Source organism: Sminthopsis crassicaudata, chromosome 2 (assembly GCF_048593235.1).
Source record: "Sminthopsis crassicaudata isolate SCR6 chromosome 2, ASM4859323v1, whole genome shotgun sequence".
Lineage (NCBI taxonomy): Eukaryota > Metazoa > Chordata > Mammalia > Dasyuromorphia > Dasyuridae > Sminthopsis > Sminthopsis crassicaudata.
In genome coordinates this window covers 433,136,080-433,150,721 of record NC_133618.1, presented here as the reverse complement: position 1 = coordinate 433,150,721, position 14,642 = coordinate 433,136,080, and the positions used below count along the sequence as shown (strand labels likewise).

General features: G+C 37.8%; 1 protein-coding gene across 3 annotated transcripts in view; it reads right to left on the bottom strand.

The window, feature by feature from the left end:
• CPLX2 (complexin 2) overlaps positions 1-5,665 on the bottom strand; it is an 83,035-nt gene extending 77,370 nt beyond the window's left edge. Inside the window, exon 1 of one of the 3 annotated variants that reach the window (XM_074292165.1) lies at positions 5,379-5,665. The gene's annotated coding sequence lies outside the window, so the exon portion shown is untranslated. The remainder of the gene's footprint in view (positions 1-5,378) is intronic. The other 2 variants (XM_074292166.1, XM_074292164.1) reach the window with 2 other exon arrangements.
• Positions 5,666-14,642: the final 8,977 nt, after the last annotated feature.

The following is a 14,642-nucleotide window of genomic DNA, read 5'->3' as shown; positions in this document are numbered from 1 at the left end:
CTGGCCATTCACTGTATAAAGATAACATTGAAATCATTGAGTGTGATGGGCTCAGAATGAGACAGAAGTATATATAGAGAAAAGGGCCTCGGCAGACTCTTGATGTATAACCACACATTCCTTCCAGAAGACTGAGATGAGAGAACAGGTTTATAAAAATTCAATGAAAAAAGTATATTCAGGAGAAGAGAATGATTAACAGTGTCCAATGCTACTGAGAGGTCATGAAAGTTGAAAACTGAGAAAAAACATTGAATGTAGAAGGCCATTGGTAACTCTAGAAAGAGTAGTTTCAGTTGAGTGATGTAGTCAGGAACCAGACTGTAAGGAATTGAGAAGTTAGGGAGAGGAGACATAGTGGTGGCACTGAATGTAGAAAGATTTTTCTAGGAGTTTTGAAGTGAAAGTGAGGAGAGATATAAGACAACAATTTGAGAGGTATAAGGTCACATGGAGGTTTTTTTTTAATGGAGAGAAGGGCAGCTAGATGGTGTAGTGGATAGAGCACCAGCCCTGAAGTCAGGAGGACCAGAGTTCAAATGTGGTCTCAGATACTTAACACTTTCTAGCTGTGTGACCCTGGGCAAGTCACTTAACCCCAATTGCCTTGCCAAAAAAAAAATGGAGAGAGCTGGGTATATTTATAGGCAACAAAGAAGGAGCTAGTAGATGTGAAAAGTTTTATTCTAGTATCTGAAATAAGAAATGAATTACTTAATGGTAGAGAAAGTAATATGATAAGAACCAGAGCTGCTCATCACCGATATGACAGATTTCCCAATCAGTGAATTCTACTAAATCCATTACATTGTATAGTATTTTAAGGATACTCCGGACAAATGGCTGAAGAAAAGTCATTTCAGATGTGGGATGGCCCCAAAGTTGGACAATTTCTGGATCCCCCAAACTCACCATAGGCACCAGATTTCCTTACTAAAAAGAGGCTTTTCTCCAACAGGACAGAGATGAGAATTCAACTGTCCCTCAGGGGCCTAGACTAAATACATTTCATTAAACACCTTAGCCCAGAGAGAGTTGCTGTCTGTGACCAAGGAGGAACAACCTGCAATTTCACAAGGCCAGGACTGGAGGTAGGGCTAGAGTTAAGCAGGAATAATATTTTTGAAGGTTGAGAATTAGAGAAAAGCAGAATATTAATGTTGGACTCTTCTTATTTTTTTGTATATCATTCTTTATATGCTCTTTCTTGGTGAGAAGCAGTGTGTTAGGAATGGAAAGGTTCCCAGATTAGGATTCAGTTGGCCTGTATTCAGTTCTTGACTCTCGTTACTGACTTATTGTGTGGAATAGGGAAACTCCTTTTTCTTTCTCAAAGCCTCAGTTTCCCTATTTCAAAAATGAAAAGAGTCAGATTAAATATTTTCTATGGCCTCTTTTGATTGTGAACAGACTATGAATCTATAATTCCCCTTTCCAAAGCTCTCTGTGATTTACAAATCCTCTTTCCATAATTTACCTATGAGATAATTAGTATAGATATTATCTCCATTCTTACAGATGAGGCAACTGAGGCTTAGGAAGTAGGAAGTGACTTGCATAGTCATACAGCAAATAAATGGCAGAACCAAGACTCAAACCTGGGTTTTCTGACTCTCCGTCAAGGGTGTTTTGGTAATATACCACTCAGATTTCCTTTTTCAAAGTCATGCCTGCATAATTCAGATGTAGGTGAGGGAGGATGGGAAAGTTCATATTGGAGCTTGATGTTTTTCCTTATTACTTCAGGATCTGGTTGCTTGCCCACTATCTGTACTTTGGATTTTGAACTAACCTAGTACAAAAGGTGCTAACTTGGTGATCCAGATAGGAATGCTTTTGCATATTGCTTGTCAAGTTAACAGTTCTCTTATTTGTCCTTTAAGCACAATTCTTCTAACTCACTGGGAATGTACACTTATTGTGTATGTATGTGCATTGGTGGGTAGGTCTTATCCCTAACTGCTTCTACTTATAAGGTCATGAATATAGTGGACTTATTTGGGAGGCAGGAAATAGATGGAAAACAGTCTCCCAAGGCCCCAGATCTTCTAAACTGTTGATTCTATATGTGCTTCATTCTTAATCCCTAAACTGGTATCTACATAGAATATGGTCCTACTGGTAGGCATGTTCTGATTCCTCCAAAAATATTTTAAAGATAAGCGTCTTCAAAAAGATATCTCTCTAAATATATTACTCATAATAATAGAATCTTAGGGTTTGAGGAGACCTCAAAGGTCATCTTGTTCAATCTGTTTTTGAATAGAAGCCTTCTTTGTAGCATAACAGAGAAGGAATTATTCAGCTTTTGTCAAAGATCTTTAGTGAGCATGAATTTACTCTCTCCAGAGGCAATCTATTCCACTTTTCAAATCACTGAATCTCAGTTTTAAAAGACTTTAAAAGTCTCTAATCAAAATTAGAATTGACTATGAACCTCTACAACAGTGGTATGAAACTCAAATATAAAGAGAACTTTACTGCTATTATGGACTTAGAAAACCACAAATTATCATTATCTATATTATATTTTTGCTTATTTTAAAAACAATTCCAAATTACATTTTAATTTGGTTTCAGTCACACTTAACAGTTTTCTACCTGGAGGCTACAAGTTTCACACTTCTGCAACATTCTCTAAGAGCACTCATCAGTATTCCTTTGAAGATCTTTCCTTTCTAAGATGATTTATTTTTACTCTTGGAAATCTCTGATAGAAGGTTTCCCCCTATATTGAGCCTAAATCTGCTTGTCTGAAACTTCCATTCATAGTTTCTTGATCAGCCCTTCAAATATATCTTTCTTCCTTTTCTTTTTTTTTCTTTTGTTTTACATTGTATTTTCTTTTCCTTGCTTCATATCTAATATCAACCAATCCTCCTGTATACCAATGTAGAGCTTCTTCACCATTCTGATCAACTTTCTTTAGCTTCTGCATTTTCTCAGTCTTCCCTAACTTGTGGGATCCAGAGATGACACAATTTATCAGATGTGGTCTGACTAGGTGGGACTATGATCTTTCTAGTCCTAGTTATCAGGCTTCTCTTAATGCAATCTCAAACTGCATTAACTTTCTCTGCCCCCACCCCTATATTACATTGTTGATTCATATTGAGTTTTCACATCATTAAAACCCCTACCTCTTTTTTCCCCCCAGATAAACTGATTCTGCTAAAGAGGCTCCTCTAAACAGTTTTTTCCTCTTGAAAATAACACTCCATAGAATCTTAGATCCGAGACTTCTTGGCATAGAAATAACTTTTGCCTAGGAAGTGAGATCGCTAGGTTTTAGTCCTAGTCACAAAATGAATTCTGTGATGACCTTGAGTAAGTCAGTCTCCATTTAGGCCCCATTTTCTTCCATTGTAAAATGAAGGGGTTGGACTAAAGTATTCTTAAAAGTTCTTTCTAGTCTAAGTGTTTCTGAATTCATTTGAGTGCACAAAAATGTGTAACTGTTGCCATCTTTTATGAGAGATCACACACTTAGAATAGGAAAGATCCTTAGAGGTTGAATCCAACTACCTCATTTTACAGATAAGGAAACTAAGGGGTTTCTTTTTCCCTGTCACAGAATAATAACAATGATCTCCTTTTTCCTTCTTTGATTTTCACATCATTACTAGGTAGATAAGGAAGGCATTGTTAGCCTTACTTTATAGATGAAGAAACTCAAGCTCAGGAAGATCAACTGGTTTACTCAACGTGACACCTCTGCCTTACCTTTCTTTATACTAAGATCACTTCTTGTTTTGAATTCTATCTTTTAAGACTCCCTTGAGGGCCAACATTATATTTTCTAAGGTTTCTTCTGATACTGACATTTTATATTCTACTTTTCTAAGGTACTTTCCAGGCCTCATGTTCTGTGATTCAAATCAGGAAAATCTTAGGGGGAAAAATCAACCAGCCCTTTCCCTATTAATGTTGAGTCCATTTCCAATTTGGCTGCTTATAGTCTCCTGGCTTCACGCCTATCCTCAGTTTAGATTCTTTAAATTTTTTTCAATGAACAACAATCTGTTTTCTCTCATCTACTCCTTTTGCAGCAAAAATGAAAAAAAAAAGAAGAAAAGAAGAAGGAAAAGAAATTTCCTATAATAAATAGTTTAGCATTCTAAAAAAATATGGATCAAACCCAAACTGTAATTCTAGTCCAGACCTAATGGCAAAGGGCTTCCTTTCTGTTCAGGGGGCGGGGCATATACGGTGGGTGCGTGGGAGCAGCAGGAGGCAGTCCGCTACCGGAGAGGCGGCTTCCCAGTGATTTCCCCAGCCCTTTAGCCAACTTTCGGCCTCACACTTTCGAGGGATGTTCAAGCAGGGACCAATAAAGAGTGATGGCAGTTCCCGTCCGCGAGTGAAGTCTCAAAGCAGGAAGCCCTGGGAAGATCTGTTGCTGGGGATCTCTCTTGAGCCCTTCTCCCCCAGTTTCCTCCCTCCCCCTTAAACTCTCTGTAAGCAGAGACCCCAGGTCTTACCCTCTGGGAACCTAAGGTTTTGTTACACTTCCAGAACAGCTGAAAGACCTGAGGGCTACTCCTCCCGGGCCTAGCTCCCCACTTCTAAAAGGATCCGCCGGATGTCTCATCTCTTCCCCTAGTATAAAACTCACTCCTCTCATCTTTCCCTCTACTCCTCACCCAGCAAAAGCTTCCAAACGAAAACAAATTCTGACGTAAAAATGCGGTTATTAATAGCTTGGGGGAGCCAAGGCCGGATGGTGTCTAAACACGGTGTTGACTGGGCATCCCCCTGGGGCTTCATGGGGGAGGAGGTAGGCGAGAAGGCGACGAGTTAAGAAGGCCCAGAGTTTCCCGGCCCATTATCCAGCTGCAGAGCACAGCCTTCCCCGAGCTCTGCTTTGTCTGAGCTACAAGACCAGCTCGCTAAGGGCTGCGGCAGTTGCTGAGGCTCGGGGGCCCTGGGGCTGTGGAGTTGCCTCTCAGGTTTGGAGAACCACTAAAGCTGCCCCTGGCTTGATAGTAGTCTGCCCTCTCGGAACAGACTAAGGAGGCCCGAGTTTAGGAGCTGTCCCCTACCCTTGTACTGAACTATGGAGGCTCTACTTTAAAAGCTCGCACCCACGAGAAGCTGACAGTGGCGGCGGGGTTCCGGAGCTCTCTCCCAGCATAGGGCTGAACTGAGGAGATGCAGGATGAGATCTAGCAAGAGTGGTACAGAACCTAGGAGGCCGGGGTTTGGAGCTGTCTTCTGTGTTGGTGCTGATCCGGGGCCAACCAGAAAGGCTGAGGGAAAGGAACGAGTGAACAAGGGCGCTGCCAGGAGCGTGCTCCAGCTTAACAGGGCCTAAGACTATAATCTCTCTGGCGCTCTCGCTCTGGGAAGAGGTGGACGATTTACAACAAAGACCGTACCGTACCAACCTGCTGCAGGCTGCGGCTCTTTCCACCCTCGGCGGCTGGAACACAGCTTTCTTTCTCGCTCTTCTGCCTTTCTTCCCCGCTCTTCCGTTGCTCCGTGGAGACTGGCTCCCTCTTGCAGGGGAGCCGGGCTAGTACATGTGCACTAGGGGAGTACCAAACAGGGGTTCTGGTCCGCACCGGTTCTCGGCTAGGCTCCTAGGCTCGGGTTTTCAGCTCTCAGGCAGCCTCGCTTCCTGGGTGAGCCAGGCTTCCTGAAAGGAGGTGGGGGGAGGGGTGGAGGAGGGAGGACGGAGAATAGGGAGAATGAGTGAGCTAGCGAGCAGCTGGGGCTGTAAGATAGAGAGAGAGTCAGCGGGTCACTCATTCACCCTGTAGTCTGTGCAGATTTCTATCCTGATGTGGGCTGGGCTGGGGGGTGAGTAGTAGTCCCAGTACGTAGGCCAGAAAGGTCATTCTTTGGAGGAGGGGTCTTGACAACATCCTTTTCTCGGTTCTTAATTCCGAGGAGACTCCTGGAATCAGTATCTCAAAGGCACTATTCCACCTCCTGAATGAGAGGTTAGCGTTACAGTGGAAAGGGCATCTAACTGAGAAGCAGCAGCACTCTTGAATTTGTGTTCCAAATCTGTCACCAGCTAATCGTATGACCTTGGACGAGTCACTTTCTTCCTGCAGCTCTCGATTTCTTCAGCGTTAAGAAAAGGAGTTGGTCTAGATAGACGATCTTCAGGGTCTCTTAACATTTTAAATTCTGTGTTCTAACATTTTGTATTTTAAGGCTACGACCAGCTTTTAAATCCTATGTTTGGAAGGTTCATCCACCTTTCCAGTTCTCTAATTCTATAGTCAATAGGAATTTCCCAGTTAGAAGGGGGACAGAGATGTACATTGGTAAAGAGGTACATTTGTAGTAGGAAGGAAATTTAGAGATTATTTGGTCCAACTCCTTCATTTTGTAAATTAGGAAACTAAGGACCATAGAGCTTGTGATCTGCTAAAAGTCACAGAGGTAGTAGAAAACAGAAATGGAAATCAAGCAGATCCACGGTGGAAACAATTCCAGTGTTCTCTCCCAAACCACGCTACTTCCAAAGGTTTGCTTTACAGTAGTGAGTGGGAAGAGAAAAACAAATAGAGCCAAGAAGTTTGAAAGGCTTGATGTTGGCCCTTTTGGGATAGTTCTCTTCAGTGTCTATTCCCTTAACTAAAGAGAGCGCTTGATTAGGCTGTATCTCAGGAACTGCATGGTAAACAATGGGGGAGTAGCTTAAACATTCATCCTTGTTTCATAGGAATTTTCTCATAGTTGTTCTTTTCCCTTTTATTGGTATGGGCAGAATGCATGGATACTCTCCTTCTCTCAGTTAAGTACAGAAAAGAAGGCAGTGGTGTGGTAGAAACCCCTGAGCCAAGAGCCAGGAGCCCTGATTAATGGTCTTGGCTCTGTCACTGATTTACTATGATTTTAAACAAGTCATTCCACCTCCTCAGAGTTTTAGTTTCTTCATCTGTGAAAAGAAGGTTAGATTAAATGATTTCTAAGTACCCTTCCAGTTCTAGCATACTGTGTTTTATGTTACAAGGCTCTTTTAGCTTTCATACCCCATGCTCCAACATTCATTTAGCTTGATGAGGTTACATTCTAATATCTTTCTGCTCATATAATCTGTGTTCCATGCTCTAATGTCTTTTCCAGTGCTGATAGTCTATATTGTCTATTCTAAGTTCCCTTCCTATTCTAATTTGAAAACCTTCTTGGCTTTTTCTTAAATCCTTTCTAGCCTTAACTTCCCTGGTTCTACAATTTTAACTGTCAGAGTACCCTAATTTGGGGAAGGTTGTAGATGAACACAAGAGAATGAGATTCTAGATGAAGTTAGAACATTTGAAGCAAAATGCTAAACATTTAGAGCCAGGGGATATCAAGACTTTCAGGCAAAAAAAAATACCCTCTGCTATAAAAATTCCACAGATTTGGGTTGAATCTGTCAAACTGTGAAATAGAATTGGATACAAATTCATGGCTGGAATCCCAAATCTCGAACCAGCTGGAGCCTTTGCTTTAGGAGACCAAGAGGGTAAATAACTCTTTAGTCTTATAGTGTACTCATAATTCTTTACCTGGTAGGAGGGTGGGAAGGTTGCTTAATAGCTATGTGACCTTGGGCAAGTCATATAGTCAGATTTCTCATTCCTAAACTGGGGATAAGTGATTCTTGTGTTATATACCTCTTCAGGAGAAAAGCCCTTTCTAAACTTTGAAAGCACAATAGAAATAAAATATACTATTGTCATTCTTTTCTATGATTTCTGTAGAATCAGATATAAATAAGTGTTTTGGTGAATTGACTTTGTAGCAACTTATTAATATGAAAGCAGAGAATCAGAGCTCGTTAGAGCTGGAGAGATTATAAAGATTATCTAAAAATCTCATTTCAACTGTGATAGAAATTAAGGCTCAGAGAGACTTTCCCTCTCAGAAACGACTTGTGGAAGTTAACACAATGAGTGAGTGGCAGAATGAAGAACAGAGGTTAGGATTTTTAACTTTTATGTCAATGGCTTTTCCCACTCTTCCTACATTTGTATTTGAAAGGTTTCCAGATATTTCATTCTTATAAAGATGTCTAATTGAGAATAGCAATTTAAAAAATTCTTAGATTGTGGAGGAGTGTTAAGGTTAATTACAAACAAGTTCTACATTCTAGTCTACAAGTAACAATTTTTAAAATAAGAAATGAAAACAGTTCAGGTGCCCAATGTCTTCATGTCAATGTTTCTCCCTGATACTGGCTGTATCAATATTAGAGTACTGTGAAATATATGATGGAATGATAAGTTTTCAGAGATATTAGTGACTTGTGGAACACTACATTAGACATTTGACAGTTCATAGCATAACAGAACTAGGAAGGGCCTCAAAACATAGAATGTCAGAGCTTGAAGGAAATTTAGAATATAGAAAGGTAATGCTAGATCTAGAACATAATATATTACAATGTAGAATATTAATGTTGAAAAGAACTTTAGAGTCTCAATTACCTTTCCTTAGTACTCAAGTTCTTTCTTAAAAAATTCTCCTCCTGGACTTTTCTTATCTATGGGTTTCATCACAGTGTTCTTTTATGGTATTATTTTTAGTTATTTGATGACTTCTAAATCTCTTTTGCTTGATTGTTATCCGTGGCCTACCTATGTTTAAGTATGCTCCAAAGCTCTGACCTGGATCTTGTTGTCTTCTTTCTCTACCCTGTTTCTCTTGTTCTTATCAATTCCTATGGGTTCCATTAATTTCTATTCAAATGGCTCCTGAATCTACATATCCAATTTTCATCTGTCTACATAGCTTCAATACAATGTCATTAATTGCCTAAAGGGCATTTTCAACTGGCTATTCCATAGGGACCTCAAATTCAATGTATCAAATTCAATGTATCCAAATGATCCAATAAACTATTCATTGTAAGAAAGAATTCAAAATCGGAAAAAAATCAGTTCAGTCAAATCAACCAACATGATAACTAAATCAAATAATGTGTGCAATAATACATTCCTATAATTCTTTGTTGTTATTTAGTCATTTTCAATTGTGTCTGACTTTTAGTGACCTCATTTGGGGTTTTCTTGGCAAAGATACTAGAGTGGTATGCCATTTCCTTCTCCAGTTCATTTTACAGATGAGGAAACTGAGGCAAACAGTATTAAATGACTTGCCCAAGGTCACCAGCTATTGTCATCCTTACTTTACTAGTTATGTTGAAGGTACCACTATGCCAATTTGACATATTTGTAACCTCTTCCCTCTCCACCACTCCCTCCACCTGGATACTTAATCAGTGGCTAAATTTTATTGATTTTCTTCCTTCCTTCCTTTCTTTGTTTTGTTTTGATTTCATTTCTTTAGTGTCTCTCAAGTCCATTTTGTTTTCTCTGCTCACAAGATCATACCACAGTTCAGGCCTCCATCAACTCTTACCTGGTCTATGTCATAGTATTGGTTTTCTGTCTCCAATCTTTTCTATTTTCCTCTGTAGCTGCTCAGATGATATTCCTAAACTATACTATAGGTTTAATAAAGTCACTTCCCTTTTACCTCCATACACAGTCATACATTTCTCTGTTTGGTATTTAACCTGCTTCACTATCTGTCTCTGTAGGTTTATTGCATGTTATTTCTATCACATACTCTCATTTTCAATTAAGTCAACATACCAGCTATTCTTTACACATGGCATTCCCTTTCCTATCTCTCTTTGCACAGAGTGTCCCCCTATGATGCTTATCTCTGCCTCTTAGCATCCCTAATTCCCTTTAAGATTCAGCTCAGGTCCCCCTTATTTCCCACAAGTAATTTGCTGACCTCTCTAATTGTTAGTGCTCTCACTAAATTACTTTGTGTTTATTTTATTTTTACTTCTCTATGTATATGTTGTTTCCTTTTTTTAGAACATAAGCTCTTCAATTTGGAACTACATCTGAAGGATGATAAAACTTTTTATACCCTTTGATCCAGCAATACCATTGTGTGACATAAAAAAAGGAAAAGGATCTGTATATACAAAATATTTACATCAGCCCTCTTTTTTAATGACAAAGAATTGGAAATTGAGGGGATGTTCATCATTTGGGGAATGGCTGAATAAGTTGTGCTATTTGATTGTGATGGTGATGCTATTCTAGTGGCAGTGCAGAGAGTTGGGGAATCCCCTTTTTGATCAGAGGTTCAATGTAAAAGAATTCACGAAACTGAAATATTAGTGGCAAAAAGGAAGTGGCACTGAGAAGTCAGCTTTGGTAGAAAGGCAGACTTTCTCAGTGGCAAAGTCCTGGTAGGGAAATAGAGGTCCTAGGAGAGAAATTCTGGCAGAGAAATAAAAAAGGTTTATCATTGAGAAGAGAATGTCCCTTGGCAAAAGCATATTCCTACTCAGGACTTCTGCAAGGACCTGGAGTTTAAATTTATCCTTTATAGAAGTCTGAGGCTAAAACTTCTAGTTGAAAAGAAAGCCAATGTCTCCAGGCCTAGATACTTATCAATATCAGGCTCAGATCTCCAATTGAATGAAAATCACTTTGAAGGCTTCCTAATTGGGGATCCAGTTACCCAAAAGATCAATGGTGTGTGTGTGTGTGTGTGTGTGTGTGTGTGTGTGTGTGTGTGTGTGTGTGTGAGAATTGCCTTAGAAAAGCCCAGCCTGGAAAATGTGTCTTCTCCTAGACTCTTTGGAGTCTGGGAGACCCTAAATCAAAGGGGACACAATTTCAGAGTGATTACTTTACATATAAAGAGGACACAGTTCACATCCTTCATTTGAATACTATTGTGCTATAAGAAATGATGAGCAGAATGGTTTGCTGATGCAAAATGAAGTGAGTAGGACCAGGAGAAAAATTGTACACTATAACTGCAATATTGTGTGATGATAATTGTGAATGATTTAGCTATTCTCACCAGTACAATGATCCAAGACAATTCTAAAGGACTAATGAAAAATGTTATCTACCTCTAGAGAAAGAACTATACAGATTGAAACAAAGTTTTTCATTTTATTTTTCTTGCTTTTTTCCCCCAACATGGCTAATATGTAAATATGTTTTGCATGATTTCACATGAATAATTGATGTCACATTTCTTATCTTCTCAATGGGTAGGGGAAGGATTGGAAGAGGGAGAGAATTAAAAACTCAAAACTTAGAAAATGAATGTTTAAAAATAATAAATTAAAAAAAGAATGTAAGCTTTTTGAGAACAGAAGCTATTTTTTGTCTTTGTATTTCTAGAAGCAATATTAGTGTCTGGAATAAAGTAGGCACATGCTAAATATTTGAATTGAATGGAACATCTTCAGTTCTTTCAATCAATCCACATAATGCATTGTTTCCAGTTACTCCTCCATCCTGGTTATCCTTCTTTGTGAATGCTCTAACTTCTTGATGTCCTTCCTAAAATTATTCCTAGATCTAAGTAAAATAAAGTGAAGTCTATTTATGGATCGAAGACAGTGGACTTATAACCTCTTTTTTCTCAAACCTGCTAATTTCATTAACACAGCCTAAGATTGCTTTAGTTTCTTTGGCTATCATGTTATACTGTTTATTCTTATTCATCTTGCAATTCATTAACATCTAAGTACTCTCTGTCTCTGTCTTTTCTTCTCTCTGTCTCTCCCCACTCCCCACTCCCCACCTTGGGTTATTGCTAAAAAGAATTTTAGGGGACCCTTCCATTTTATTTTTTGTTTAAATTTTAAAAATTTACTTAAAAATTTGGAACTTGATGAATATCAACAAACACAAATATTCCCTATATAAAGAAGAAAACAGAAAAAGAGGACTACATATGAAATCACAAATCTATACTCTGTACAGCTTTTTAAAATTTTAATTTAATTTTGTGAAATTAAAAAGTTAACATGGTTGTTCCAACATTGCCTACTTGTTTGTTTTCCCATTAGATTATTCTTCACTCTTTTGTGTATTTTCTAATAGATTCAGTGAGACTTTTTTTTTCTATCCATGTTTTTGCTAACATTTTTAATGCTTCTCTTATGGCTCTTTATAACTCTCTGATGGTTCATGCTTAGCCTTCTTCCTGTTCTTTTTCACATGAACTTTTATATATACATGTTTAACATGCTTTCTGGGACATCTAGTTTAATCCCTCACTGAATAAGAATCCCATTTATAAAATCCCCTACAAATGGTATTCTTGTCTCTGCTTGGCACCTGAAATGTTGAGGAACACACACACTCTTTGAAAATAATCCATTCTATTATTAGAATGTTTTGCTAAACTATCTATTTATTATAACATATTTTTCTCTTTTTTTCCCAATAGTGGGGAGTGGAAAATATAGGAAAACTCATTATTAGAATATTCTTATCTGTTCCTTGCAATTTTGTAACCTTGAATCAACTTTTCTCCTCATTATTCTGCATTCAAAAGTTGCCTCTGCTATTTGTGCTGATGATTCTGATTATTATGGTCTTTGGTGCCAGAAGAAACTACTTGTTAATTGAGAAGGCTGGGATTTCATATTTTTTCCTATGTTTTCTGAAAGGCCATCATAAAATTCCCCCCTCAACATACAAATGTTTTATTTGGTCATAGCAGCAACTGGACTCTACTGAGTCAATATTTTCCTTGCATCATTAGCATGTGGACCTATTTGGTTTCTGATTTTTCCATGTTAACATCTTTATTAAACATCAATAAAAAATTTAGGTGATCAATTATTTACCACTGAAGCGCAGAATTATCTGTGGAATTGTAACTTACTTTCCTTGTAACTCTGTACTAAATGCATCAAATACAGGACATTTGACCCCTACAGAAGTGGATTCTTTGAGAAGGTAATTTATAGTTTGGCCAGGTCTTTCTTCTTTAATTACTCTTGTATTAAGAGTCAGTAACCTTACCCTGTGACTAAGACTAAGATTAAAGACAATTGCTGCATATTCCATTAGTCTACAAAATATAAATATGTATCTGTCCAGGTATGAACATACTAAAGGGAAGGACCTTTTTTCCTACAAGGTAGGATGTATAGGGTAAGAACTGACAGAGTTAAAAAAAAGCTGAGAGAAAAATAAGAATTACTGAGAAAGTCTCTATTATATTTCAAATATTTATTTCTTTAAATATATATTTGTTAAGATTATTCAAATCTAATTGTTTTCCTAAAATAGCATATTTTTTATTAAGTTAATAGTTGTTTTTTTTTTTTTTTTTTATCAATTCATGGTTATAAGTCCTCAGTGACTTAGACCTCATTTGAATCTCAGAAAAAACATAGATGTTGTAATTTAGACCATGTGATTGAGATACCACCACCACCACCTGGTGGCAGTATAGCAAAGTTGCAGATTCTATTTTGATTTGGAGGGTGAACAAATCTTCTTGGTATATTGCAAATATCAGATTAAAAAGAGATAGAAGAATCAGTGAATGACAATAAAATCACAATATACTCAATAACATACTGATGTTAATCAGGATACCTTCCTGTTGCTCAATTATCCATGGTAAAAAGATACCAAAACAAACAAAAAAGAGAATCCTTAGACCTTCCTTTAAGCATTCATCAACTCACTATCTTACTGACCAGGTAGGTCAAAATCTGAGCTTCCTGAGGGCAGAGTCTATTAATCTTCTTACCATAACCAATACCCAACACTGACTGCATGAGAGACACATGTATTCTTATCACGGTAAATGCAGTTTAATTTGATTCTTTTCCTCAATAGAAAGCAAACTCCTTGAAGGTAGGGGCTACTTAATTTTTGTCTTTGTATTCCCAGAATCTAATGCTATGTCTGGCATATGCTAGGATTTTAATAAGTACTTGTTGATTAATTTGAAGATCTATTATATGATTTTGTCTGAAAATGTCTTCCACAAAGAAGGAGGACATAATTCTCAAAGACTACCAGTGGAGTCCAAGTTTGGGCAGATATTGGAAAGCCAAAATGGCTACAAGAAGGGCTCATTATTGATGGCCACATATTTCTTATTGGAAATCCAAAATGCAGAGAGGCATTGGAAGATTGGTTGTTGGGAAATGGGGTTTTTTTTTTTTTGTGACCATACCAGCCACAAAATAAATGTTTTCAGCTAAGGTGCAGAGGAGCTGAGATATGCAGAAATTAAACAGAGAGTTGCAAGGAAACAGATAAGAATATAGTAATAATGAGAGATTTCCTTTTTAATTTTTTTCAATTGACAAAACTCATGGATGCTTGAAGTATTTAAATGTTATGTGCTGAGCATTGAATAATGGCAGGAGATGCTGCCAAATAGAAATTTTTTCTTTGAATCTGACTCTGGCTTAATTCATTTTCTTGTCAAAAAATATAATTTATGTCAGTTTGATGGCTCCTTTGCCTGACTCCTATCGTATTGACTTTATTGCTCAAAAAATAATAAAATCCCAGAGTTAATATGGATCTAGAAGATTTTCTAATCACTTATCCTGAACCTTAGTTTTCTTATCTGTAAAATGGGAATGGTAATGCCTGCTCTTTTTCACAGGGAAGTTGTGAGGATCAAAGACATGAATTATATAAGATATTATTTCTACAGCATTAATGGTATTAGAAATGCCCCAATTTCTTTTGAAGAGAGTCTGCTATCCATAGGGATATTTCTGAGAGAAAGAGTGAGACCTCTTCCTTTGCTGGAATTCTTCTATCCAGAATAATGGGACAACTCCATCAACAAAATTCATTACTTATGAAGCATCTAGTATGTACTAT